The 13,669-nt window shown below is 37.9% G+C and overlaps 1 protein-coding gene across 1 annotated transcript in view; it reads right to left on the reverse strand.

Moving 5' to 3' along the window:
* Positions 1 to 9,164, reverse strand: part of LOC118249749 (ovochymase-2) — a 32,315-nt gene extending 23,151 nt beyond the window's left edge. Inside the window, exons 1-2 of the mRNA XM_050710832.1 lie at positions 9,083 to 9,164; positions 7,317 to 7,427 (exon numbers count right to left, since the gene is read on the reverse strand). The gene's annotated coding sequence lies outside the window, so the exon portion shown is untranslated. The remainder of the gene's footprint in view (positions 1 to 7,316; positions 7,428 to 9,082) is intronic.
* Between the last annotated feature and the right edge of the window lie 4,505 nt (positions 9,165 to 13,669).

A 13,669-nucleotide genomic window follows, 5' to 3' on the forward strand; every position in this document is an offset into this window, starting at 1 on the left:
TACTAATGAAATACGTAGTCCAAGAACAGTGGAAGTTCCTCAGTGTAAACCTAAAACAAATGTAGGAACACTAAAGCATTAGTTTCATGCAACTGTACTACCACATGCTGAGCTAACATACTAGTTTTTACTGTGTTTTTTTTTGTTGTTTGGTTTGTTCTTTGCTCCTCTGCAGGCATCTAGAACTTACACTTAGCACCCTCTCACATCCAGAAGAACAAAGCCTGAAACGCAACGAACCTGAGCTCATGAGGCCTTGTACCACAGTTATTATGAGCACAAAGGGCACGGGGCATCTCCCCACTCAGCAGGCATCTCAACTACAAGAGATAAATGGTTGACACTGAAGAAACAGGCCCTCCATTCCCACCAGCTGTCTCAGTCTGCAGTTTTGCACACATACAACAGAACAAGACCTAGAAGGAGAACATCTCTCATTAAATTGATGCATGACAGACACATCATCCAAAATAAAGCCAACAAATAACTTGATTTTCAGAGAACATAGTGAACACACATTCTAATGTCTGATTTTAACACTTGGGAAAAGGAGTTACAGCACTACAGTGCTAAGAAATATGCTCAAAATACATGACTGCTCCATCTCAGTCAAACAGCAATTAGATAAATTCTTGCATATTCTTTCTGAAACATACTAAAGACAAATGTGTAGCACATTAGTGTGGATATGCTGCCAGTGTGATGTCTGTACTTCACATCACATCAACATGAGGACATAAAAGGACCACACTCCATGTTCCCATTAAGTCCAACATACTAAGTCTAAAACTCAGTATCATTGTGCAGCTGATTTCAGTGAGGGTATCACTGCTTTACCAGTGCAGAGGTGAAACCAAGTCCAAATGGTATGGTATTAGAGATGAAAGATTTGTCAAAGTAGCTTAAAATTCCAGGAGCAAGAAATCCTAAAGTAATCCATGTATTTGCTCCTGGGCAGTTGATGAAACAGCTTCCACTATTGCAGAAAAGTAGCACATAACCATGCTCTACATGCTCTTGACCATGCTTGGTCTCTGTGGCTTAATAGCTTATTTTCAGGACCCAGTATGCAATGCAGTCAGCACAGAAAGAAGCAGAGAGCAGGGTAACAGCCTGCAGCTACTGGTTTAGACCAAGAGGTCCAGTAAGAAAAGAAGAGAAAGGCGGAAGAAGCACGCCCAGAAAACTTTGTGCCAAAACTGTAGAAAGCTGTAGAAAGGCAGATTTTAAAATTTTAGGGGTAATTCTCAGACTGAAATCAGAGGAGGACAGTTGTTTTGTTTGTTGTTGTTTTGGGGGGGTGCAGTAGGGTGGTTTTTTTTTTTTTTGGTGAAAGATGACAGAAATTATAGTCCCTACATTTAAATAGGGAAATGGAGACAGAAAAGCCAGAGAAGAAATCTTTAACAAAGCCAGTAGACAGTTCTGTTTTTATCTCACACTATCATAGTAACACAGGAATACAGGAAGTACAAGGAAGGTCAGCCCAAGCCCACAGAACAGGCAATTTAGTAGAGATGTGAAAAGTTAATAAGAACAATGATAAGACAAAATATAAAATTGTTTATTTATGATTTAAACACAGCCCCTTTCAGAAGCATCTGCACTCATATTTATTGCTCTAGCTTCCACACGTTAACACATACACAGTAATCTCTATTGAAACTGAAGTAGGAAGTGGTGTGTTCTGGCTTCAACTCTGCCATAAGGTGGCAGAGCAACACCATTTCTGTCACAGGTGTAGTTGAGCTACATCTGACAGCCTGATAGTTGCTGCAAACATGCAGCTATGAAAGTATCCATAGAAAAAAGTTGTTTCCCTCCTGTACTGCTATTGGTTGTGCAAGACCAACCTCATTTAAATCCAGTGAAATAGCTGAAGTCATGTCAGACTGATGAGAAGTCTTGTTCATAATCCTAACAGACTTTCAAAGAGTCAGTTCTAAACTGTTTCCATAACAGTAGAGAGAATTTAAAGAAAACCAAGAAGCCTAAAATGCTATCAAAAGGAAAATTACTACAAATAACAGTGACACAATCAACACAGCTCTTCCTACATGATTTTTGTATGGCTTTGCCAGTTTTATATCTTACCCCTGCTGACTGCAAGTGACAGTCATTTCTGAATCATTTCTCCCCTTGACAAGTCTAAGCAGGATTCATCCTAGCATGTGGATAATCCTGGCCTGTGGATATGCACTGATACAGCATTGTCTAAGTTTCCTGGAATTGTTTAAATTTTAGCTACCTTAAAATTTCCTAACTGGATTAACATGCTTACTTTCCCACTTCTGTAACTAGCCCTCTGCCACCAAGAAGCAAAGAAGTGGCAAGCTGCTTCTACCACTACAATCACCTGCAGTATTTTCGTATTTTTCAGTATTTTCTGCCACAGGGCACTCACTGCTTAGGTATTATCCACCAGCAATGGAACTACTAGTTCCCCCTTTTACTGAAACATGTTGCACATGCTGTGCTGCAGTACATACCACACAGGAGGATTAAAGAGGGGAAGTACAAAACCCTTCTAATGAAGCCAAGGAGACAGATTCCCTGTCTCTGCAGTAGTACACGTAGCTACGAGTACAAAAAAGGAAATCAGAAGTCTGTGTTACAGGATATTAAGTGTTTTGGATATGTAAACACAACAACTGAGGTCTTTGCAAAAAGAATTGTGGAGAGATGAGGCAAGAAGAACCAGGAGCAAGAACTGTCCCTGCTTTTAAAACAGGCAGAGCTGAGACTTCAGGTCTGTTACACACTGGGTGTTTTAATAAATGTCCTAATGAATTCAATACAAACAGCGGTCTTTCTTTGGAAAGAGGAGCTTAGGGAACACTAGAAGAAGCATTTGAGTACGCCGAGGCTGCTGAACAGCCAGTAAATACAGAGAGCTTCCATCAAATACTCTGGGTGCAATATGAAAGAGCTAAATACTGCAGCTACTAAAGTGTTTTGTACACCAGAAGTGTGATCATGCATGCTGTGAAGAGATGACATGGATGTACAGCCATTCCATCTCAACCCCGCTTCGGAGGGGGTGAATTTCAGCTGTCTCAGCAAGATTTGAGAGATGCCAGAGTCTGAGGGTTTAAATTACTGCCATCATATCTGCAATGACAGGCCAGAACAAGCTCCAAGCAGCACATGGCAACAAAATGATCACAGGAGATTCTTAATAGCTTAAGAAAATTAACTTTAAAGGAGTTCCTTTAAAGGAGTTCCAGTGGTGATATGAGACCTTAGTATGATAAAAACTGAACCACATCACTGGTTGATTCTGTTAAAGCACTACAGTCAAAAACTGAAGGCCTTTAATGAACATCACGACGCTACAAAAACCACACTATATTCAAAGTGGCATTTGCCTTTAATCAGCAGATGTGATATTCCACACAATCAGCAATAGTTTAAGCAGCAAAATTCTTTCTACACAGAACAACTGAAATATAGGCCACCTAAGGTTTAATGTCAACTCTGTCTTCAACTTACAATATTTCTGGAATAATGCTATGTGCCAGTATGAGACCAGTTTGTACATTTATTACAAGCTCAAAATGATGTGAATTCAACCAATACAGAAGCAGTTTTCAGTTAGAATAAGCAACTTTTATTCTTAAGTTGATCTTAAGGAAGAAGAGGACAGGAGATAGAACAAAAACACCCACAAATTCTGTACATGCTTGACTTACACTTCATTGCCATAGGGGTCTGCCACACATTTGTGAGCAGCACCATGCTGATCATACAAAATCTCTGGCCAATTCTACAAAAAAAACTAGACAAATACTAACTCCCTACAGATAAACAGCTGAAAAACACTGAGTGGCAGTGTTTCTTTTACAACTTTGTACACAATGCAACCCTTTTCATGTAGGAAAGTGCCATGTCAAGCCCATAGAACACTGCAGCTCACAAATACTGCAGAATACTGTAGTTTTGTGCCACTACGTGCTAGGTTACATTGAATTACAGTACATCACTTGCTGCACTGTTCCTTGCCCTAATGCAATATGCATAGGGTTAGATCACTAATTCATGATTCATGAACTTTCTGCCTTCTTCAGAACAGAGGTCAGAGGTAAGCTATAGCTTTTGTTATTTTCTCATTCAACAAAATGTGTATATATATGTATGTATATATATATATATATATATCACTCCAACTGTGTGTGTACATGTGGGAATGGATGAACAGAAATGGGATAGGCTAGATAAATCTGTAACCTAAGTATAGCAAATTTCAGTGAGGCACATCTTAAGCTCCAGAGTAAGCAAAAATGAAAAAGTTTCCTGACACTGAAATCAGATGGAGTTGAAAACAGAAGATGTACCAGGGCTGTGGGCTAAACATCAGAAGACAGCCAATGGAATCACTGCCATTGACATTCAAGTAGATATTACAAATAGGCAACCCCATCAGGTTAGCAGATTTTGCATGCTTTTCTCCACCAAAACAAACAGAGCCATTTTCTTCCCACGCTGTTTTGACTATTTTAGAGTTCTTCCATGCACCTAATATATTCTTTGGAGTCCTGAACTGTTGCCATGTGCAAGAAAGCAAACCAAAAGGTTTCTGTAGTTTCAGCCCCTCATCTCACCTTGCCAGAAGGATTCCAGATTTAAGACCATGAAGAGTAATAATTCAACTAGCGTCCAGCATTTTCATTGTTACAGGCAGTAAAGAATCATGCAAGGAACTACTGGTTACTTAACAGGTGTGTTCACCAAGTCATTTCTAAACCCAAGATAAATCAGTGTGTTTGACACTGCTGTGCCACAAAGCCTATCCTATGGACTGGATGTAACACTGAGAACAAGAAACTTCCAGTTACATTCCAGTTTTCTGCCCTTTCACAGACCTTCACTTGTGAGCCGTGTTTAGCCTAGATTCTTCTGCTTCCTAGAAAAAAAAAGCTTGAAATGCACAAAGCAACTGCTTAAACTTCACAAATGTGGAAAAACATTGAGAACAGGATCTAGAAACACTTCAGCTTAAAGACTTCTTAAAATTGAGATTTTTTTTTTAGTTACCCTCATTCATTCCTCACATACTCATGTTGAAATATCCAGTTTCCTGTACAAAACCCTATTATTAAAGGATATATTTAAATACAGCCAGAATTTCATCTCTCAGAATTAATTTTGCATGAGTGGCCACTGCAAAGGTTAGAATAGCACAATGGCTAAATTAACTTAGAATCAGAGAGAAGAAAAAAACATCAATTCGGAAACACTGTAACATCACTCTTATGTTGCACATCATTTTATACACATTGACCATTTGATCACCCGGAAGTGTCAATATCCTAAACTCTCCAAGCTCAGAGGCTAACTATCTTGACTTCTTATCAGAACAATCAAGCCCACAGAAAGCTCCATTTTGTCACAGCTGGAATACTTTGTGTACACAAACTCCCAGCAAGCACTGCAGTCTTCACTAACAAGAAGTTCTCTGCAGTAGCTCATGATTCCTTAAGTCACAGAAGATACTTGTGGACTCAATGTTTGCTAGGCAAAGTCATCTGTTGCATTGTGGCTTTAATCAGCCATCAGCCTCAAACAGCATTTGAGCTGTGTTGTTTGCATGCTTAGTCATTTCTCCTCCCCCCCTCTATTGGGAAAGTTACCTTTAATCAGAACAATCCTCTTCCCCAAAAAGATGTTTAGTGTGCGCATGTGCATGCGCACAAAACCTTGGAAAGAGTTGGCTTTGCCATGTAAAGTATCCGTGATGCAAAATCTGTTTCAAACTTCTCGGAAGACCCTACTCCCTCTTTTGGTTCATGATCCCACAGTTGAGATCAGTGGCAGCAAAATCAGGCCTGCCCAAGTTCCACCCTGAAGGCAGGCAGCAGACCTGGAGTTTACTACAGAAACAGTTTTGTAACAACAGGGGCTTGGAGCAACCTCACAAAAATATAAGCAACTTGGAGCCAGACATCTGAATTTCTCACCTCTGCAGAGCAGGACATTCACAGCCATGCCAGCTGTTAAGAGTGTAAGTATTACCATGTAACAAGAGACGAACAGGTATATGAAACAAAAAAATAAATACCTGTCTCAAGGTATTCAACACCAGGGAATTCTGTTACACCAAGGAAGTCAGACAACAGTCTTAACACAGCATTACTACTGCAGTGGCTGATATTTGTCAGAACACACATTTTCAAAACAGAGCACACAGTAATTGCCGTTGACATGCACTCAGTCTATTTATCACTGCTTACCTAACAGTTTGCAGTGCAACAACAGTCCATTGTATGATCCCTGTTTTAAAACCTCCTCCTTTAGCATGCTGTCTCAATTCAAATGAATTGCCAGTCCACGAACTCACTGAAGCAACAGCATCTGCAATATTACTGGTGTATCAGCACTTTCGCTCAGCTTCTGCTTAGATGTATATTTAAATTGCTCTAAAAATTAATCCTAGAATACAGCTTCTACAGAGCTGTAGGAAAAAATAAAACAAACAATAGACACACACAAGGTGTGCATGTGCAGTTACAAGCTCCCAGGTTGTTTTCATTAACTGGCAGCAGGAAAGTGTCTTTCATGGACTGCAGCTGAACTTGCTACTCTTCTCTCACCTTTCCATTTATTGCTACCTGCTTAAGCATGTAGCAAGTGTTTTTAAAATTGATAGCCTCCATGCAGGTTTACTGACTATTCATCAAACATTCAAACCCAATGGTAAATAAACTAGGGCCTACGTATCTTAACGCTGTCAAAAAAAGTAGTTCTTATTACTTGCAGCTTTTAATATTTCCAGGCTCTATTAATACTTTCTTATTCAAAATTCAATTGTTTTGGAGCAGAACTTATCAACATTACATGCATCACTGTCTCTATATGCAATAGCTAATAATGCATCATAAAAATACGATACTGGTCTAAACTGCATGGTACATTTAATATACCTATAATGATAAACCTCTTAGTTCTGTAAAGCAGTGAAAACCCTCTCATACACCTTGCACTGCAAACATTTAAGACTTTGCTAGAGATCAACACTGAAAAGCCATTCATATATGTAGTATACACATGCTTAGAGTTGAGACAAAAATAAGGAAGTCATGTATTTTAGAGGATGATTTTTATTTGGAAATATTTAAGTTTGGGCTAGTATTTCAGTCACTAATGACATGGAAGTTGTTTAATTGAATTAAAGTTAGAGCTTTCTGCCAAAATCACAATACAGCAGGTATTGTCCATACAGTGCTAAACTTCAATTTATTTGAAAAAAATACTGACTGTATAGATGACTTATTGCAGTACTTTTAAAAACCCTATAAGGGCAGACATGCATCACTTACAGTCTTCTGAAGCAAGACTCCTTCCTAAAGAAGTTAACTGCCAAGTAAGAGAGATCTGGGATCTGTTTCTTACAGTTTCCAACAACTAATCTTCATAGTCATTCTTTTATTCTAAAGGAAAAAAAGGTGAAAGAACAGGGATGTCAGAAAATCTACTGTGATATTACAGCGTGAGTTCATAAAGACAATTATTACATTGCTTCCTTAGAACAAGGAACAGTGCTCTTCTGGTATGCTTATTAATGCACACAGTCCAAACTGATTCAGCAGTTAAATCTAAGCAGAGTGTACCAATTAACACCACATCTCTTCAGGTTACTTTAGCTCCAAGCAATCCCAGCCAGTGCCCAGAAGTCTGTTGATCAAAACCTACTGTACAATCCAAATTTCAATTACAGCCTTTTAAAGTTTTATTTTCCAACAAATATTTTATTTTGGCAGAACAGAATTAAAAAGTCCAAGAAGAGTCATCCAACAGCAATTTTATTAATGAACTATGATCAGCTCCTGCATGGGTAAAATCAGTGTTCGAAATAACTTAGTAAGAGTATTTACTCTCAAAACAAATCTCATGTTGTCCACCCTGAAAGAACAACAGTAGAAATATTTAAGAGCTGATTCATCATTCAGCTTCCATTTTAACTTGCATTTTCCACTTCTCCTTTGGACAAGTGAAGATATTACCACATGCTATACAAGTTGTATTAAACCACTTCTATAAAATAACACTTTTTCTAACCACTTCCCAATTTTTTCTTTTAAGCTCCTGTGCTTCTTACTTTCAAAAAGTGGCATGGCAGAAGGCTTTAGAGGAGTCTTGGAAAGTAATTTCTGCAATAAGGGTAAAAGGCTTCTTTCCCCTCCTTTGCTTTACATCAACATACTGGAGATACCGGGTGACAATATGTGCTTCCCTCACTTCAGTTCTGATGCCCGCAGTAAACTAACAGTTAAACAAATCTATTAACATTTTAACATCTATTAATTGTGTATGCTTCAAAGGCCTTCTTTAGAAGATTACTGGCAGACATGCTTAAGAATATTTAATTCTACATCACAGCATCAAGTCAGCAGCCCAGAAGTTTCAAGTAATGCTGTGCCCAGGCCAACTTCGTGTTTTCTCCTCAGACCAGAGGGTGATCCTCCATACAACACAGAGAAAGGACACCAGACTAGTGCAGTTTTGATACAAGCCAGGTATCCAATAGTTCACACAAGTTACCACAGGCATTGTATAATTAGCCTTCTAGTAAAGCAGCTAGGTTTTGAAAACAATGTTTGTTTCCTCCCTTATTTCCAAAAATAGTCCCTGATAGAACAGCAAAACAGAAGCCCTGAATAAAAACAGAGCAGAGAAAAACTAGCCATATATGTTGTTCTTTATATGCATATGCATGAATAGAGATGAGACATGCACACATTTCACATTTTGTGAATTTCTTAAATTACTATACTATGTATGCAAATTAGTATTAGTTTTTGCATTGTAATTAACACAGGTGAATAATACTTCAAAGAAACAAGACAACTCAAATCTGCTCTAAATCAAGTTCTGCCAAAGACTATTTTCTGCCAAAGACTATTTCCAAGGAGCATAAATAGAAGAGCAGTAATCCATAAGGCTTGACGACAGAAACTATATGTACTGCATGTATAGTTAGTCACATAAAACCTAACAATTAAGAAATAGCACATTACACATCTGGACGAAAAGTCAAAAAGTCATTTTTCAGTATAAAACATTTCACATTAAAAAAATGTTTTACCTTACAGACAGCTGACTGTGCACAAGAAATCACATCAGTATTTTTCTGGTGAACTACATCTCCACAGCCAGTCAAACTAAGGACGTTGAAGCACTGAACTGATAAAGGACTATGTAAAGGTCTATTTGCAGTCTATTTATTAGGACAGTTGAGAAGCTCTACAAAACCCAAAATCCATTAAAAAATTTGAATGCCAGCTAACACAATATAAATTGCAACAGAAAAAATTGCTGTCATATCAAAAGAGCTACGCTTGCCAAAAGGCCTGCATTTGAGGACAAATGCTTTAATTAAATGCAGTGAAGTGGAGGAAGCAAACAGTCATTCTGGAAGCAACTATTTACAAGCCAGCATGGAGGGGCGTGTCCATTATGTGAAAAAGATAAAGAGGCAGATCAGCACGGAGTTCACTGTCAGTCAGTTCAACCAAGCTGCTATACAGAAGAACATCTCAGCCTTTTTCTGTTCTCTCCTTGTACAGAAATAACACTCATTTGTGCTTCTGCCTTACCTGAAAGCCTGTGTCCATCTCCAGACCAGCTTCCTATGGAACCTTATGAAACTGCTGATGAAGACAGTAAGCAAAAGCTTCTAAAAGTGATTGAGATGATGCAGCAGCAAACAACCTTGAAAATCACGGAATGAAAGGAATGGGAAGCAAACTGTACAGAAAGACTAAACAGATACTTTCAGTTGAAAGCAGTGGCAGCCCATTCTTTCACCAGGACTGGAAGCTCAGGTGGGCTTCTTGTTCCATATCAGAGCCCCAGGCAGTTAATTACATGCAATGCCTGTGTCTTTTTACAAAAACAGATGCTAAGTACCTGTTCTAAACCATCCCACCTGGGTTTTTTTTTTTCACCTGGGCAATCTGCCATAACACAGGAGCCATCCAATGCTTTCATTGGTGGGAAGAAGAATTAAGAGAGATGTACTGAAAGATTTCATGCTTTAAATATTATAATCAAGATGCAAGTCATCATCCTCACTTATGTTTTAACAGGTCTTGGAGCAAAACATTCAAATGCAAAAACATTCACAGGTGGTAACACCACCTCAGGAGTTAGAAAGGGTATTACTTTAATTATACAGTGAGTGACACTGGCTTTCCACTTTGCATGGCTATTCTAGGTGGTTTTTTTTTCCTGCTCTCCCCACCACAGGTGACTGAAAGAGATGGCCTTTTCAGGCAAGCTATCTTACCATGACATTGCATATCCAGCTTCATATCCAGTTTACTCTAACAGATGTAAGACATAAAAAGGTTAATTACTAAATCTGGATGCCAAGCACCTGTGAAGCTACCATGAGTGAAGGGAGCATCTGTTTCAGATTCCCCATTCAGCTTAATATGCCAGCTAAAGTGATCACTGCTGGCGCACAGGGTAATAACTTCTGATATTTCCAGAAAAGAAAAACAAAAAGCACAAAATCTGAGTCTACAACAGAATGATTAAAATGAGAAGATTGTTTTTTCTTCTAGAATTAAGTGTAAAGTGTCAAGGACTGATTTCTACCCCACCCCCCAATACTTACTTTCTGGTGTTGGGTTTGTAAGGAAAAAAACTAACAAAGTAACAGTAAAGTTCTAGTTGAAAAGAAAGTTGATAGGTATTTTGATAGGTATTGGCACCATGTTTAAAGAGAAGCACCAACTGCTTCCATGTTTTGCAGCTCTGAATTTTTCCAGTATTTCTCTTCTATGAAGTTGGGTTAATGAGCTAAAAATAGTTTAGACATAGCTAGTTAGTATTTCCTACTAGTGGTTTAACTCTCTCTCCATTCTAATAGCGGAGACTGATCTAAAAGTGGTATCACTTAACATTTGTAAAAGTGAAGTGTTCTTTGCCTCTCTAACCAAAGGTTTTTATAAAGAAAGCCTTCATGGAATACCGTTGGAAAGACTATAAAATATTTTCAGCAGCCTACTATTCTAATTTCACGTTATTTCATACTCTTTGAATGTGTATATATAGATGCTAAGCACCTGTTGGTTCTGAAATGCAGAAACTACATGGCACACAAAACAGCACTGAAGTAACTAATTCATCCAGAAACTGACTTACTAGCCTAAGAGCAGCACATTCCTATTAAAAATGAATAGGCTTGGTTTTAAATTGGAGTCAAAGAGTGGAAGTTACATTGCATGTTTTTCTTTCCAAATCAAATATTTAACAGAGGAAAAACACAGGTGTCACTGATAAGGAAAGATTAGTTGTAGCTTAAAACCACACACATGGATTGAAAAGTAGAGGGATCTGCTCTGCTAAGTGACCATACAAGTGTATAATTTAGACTGATATTTGTTATCACAGAGGAACTAGAAGTCTTTTGTTTGTTTTCCAAGAGTCAGAATTTAATATTCTTTCTTAAAGAAACAAACCAGCCAATTTCCCCATGTGTTCAGTGCCTGGAATTAATGAAGTGTTTACAATCAAAAGCATAAAATTTTTTCATCTCAATAGGCCTAGCACTATGGCTAGGGTCACTCAACTGAGTGGGTGGCAAGAGCATAGGAACCAATGGTAGAACTTGAGTGGGGGAAGGAACCAAACAAGCCAAAAAAGCACCCCCTCAGAAATGGGAGAGTAAAAATCCAAACACAGAAGCAACCTATGGGATTGTCATTCGTACAGTATGATATAGAGACAAGTGATGATTGTGAGTCCTAAGCTATATACTGTTAAATAGTTGATTACAGACAAGTGCTCTGACAACAAACAATGTAGTGGGAAATGATTTTATGAGTCCTTCAACATAGCATTAGAAGAGAGGTCTTTTACTTGCAGTTTTGGAAAACATCACATTAACAGTCAGAATAGCATATGTTGTTGATTCACAGTTTACTCTGTGAAGGCTCATCAGATTCAGGAGGATTGTGCTGTTCTGGCCAATATTAGACTTGAATTCTTTTCCTAGTTACTATGCACAAAACTCTGAAAGTATGTGTTGTGTGCTTTATGCAACAAAAAGCATCTCTGATGAAAATTGGGAGGGCCTGTGTGAAATTGAAAAGGTAAGATGGATTTGAAAGATACAGGCAAAAAAAAGCTAGACTAACAACTGAATAATTATACTTACCTATTAATTTACAATTTAAAAATTAAGTGTGTTGAACAAGATGTTCTTGAAAGAACAAAGCAAGGAAGTGTCCAGTACAGCAAATAGATCTGGAAGTGTCCATTCTTCCTGCTAAGGACTTACAGTAGATACCAAGATGTCTTGTTCTAGCCTACGCAATTTGTTCAAGATTAGTTAGCTCCTTGAAGTACATGACATTTTTTAAAGCCCATTTGAAAAGATATTGCATAGGACTGGTCAACATGTGTTTGAGGAACACACTGCTGCCTTTTATGTCATGTAAATAAACTTGCAAGAAAGTTTCTATGCCATAAATTGCAAAGATCTCAGCTTCCACAGACTCTGCAGGCTTCCATGCACTGTAAGCAATATTGTAAACAGGAATCTCCTTAGCTGCTGTACCTTAACTTGGGATGACTACTGTCCTAGGAGAGTATATTAAGTGAGAACCTACTGGATGACAGACTTACTCAAACTAAGAGTTAACTTCTGCTCTGATTTATCTTCTTGGACAAGAAGCTTTATATACAATGCAAATTACGATCCACGTAACAGTGTCAATACAGCTACAATGCCACATACCTATTAAAATGAGAACAAATACTGACAGTTGAATGATGGGAACAGTCTTAATACTATTTCCTTTCACTTCCAAAGGATATATTTCTCTCCACCCTGCAGTATGACTGCTTTTGAGAAGACCCTGTTTATTTTAAGCATTTGCCTTATGATTCTGAATCTAAGAAAATACCTATAATAGAGGAAATCATGCCTCCTAACTTCAGATACTTGAATTCCACCTTAGTTATGTGTCTAAAACAGTAACTATTTGTGTCTCTAGACATCCAGTTCTGAGATAATTTCATCAGAAATGAAGGAACAGATGAAATATGGAACTTCATAAGGATAAAAATTTTCAAGTACATGACACTGTCTTGAATCTGGATTAAGGGTAACATGCTACTTAAAGTTACAGTGGCTAAGCATTAAATAATTTGCACTGAAGTGCAACTAGTAAATCAGACTTTTGTCAACAAAAAACAAGCGTACAACTACTTTCTGACCCTTCTGGTAAGAGGCTGAACTGCTGTTTCTACAGTACAGATAGAACTGTCCCATATGTCCTTTGTATGCCATACCTTATGAGCCAAGAGCAATTGAAGATTTAATCCTTTTCCTACATCCAGAAAAGGTTAATCAAGCAGTGGTTTTTAACTTTTCACTTCCTCAAAGAACCTTATGGAAAGTTGATAATGATTCAGGATAAAAGTTCATGCTTTAATTTTCCTTGTGTCCATAAAAAACAATTAATAGGTCTTGCTTCTACACCAGGATATTTTTTTTTTTTTTGGAAGTGATTGTAACTACAGAATTACCATCCTGAAAAAAATAAAAACCAGATTGAAATTAAAGGCTTGTGGTAATAATCGCTATACTTGCGATTAATGAATATAGCTGAATTAAGAGCACGCACATACAGAAAAGCCATTCAAAGCTGTCACTGTT

Source organism: Cygnus atratus, chromosome 5 (assembly GCF_013377495.2).
Source record: "Cygnus atratus isolate AKBS03 ecotype Queensland, Australia chromosome 5, CAtr_DNAZoo_HiC_assembly, whole genome shotgun sequence".
Classification (NCBI taxonomy): domain Eukaryota; kingdom Metazoa; phylum Chordata; class Aves; order Anseriformes; family Anatidae; genus Cygnus; species Cygnus atratus.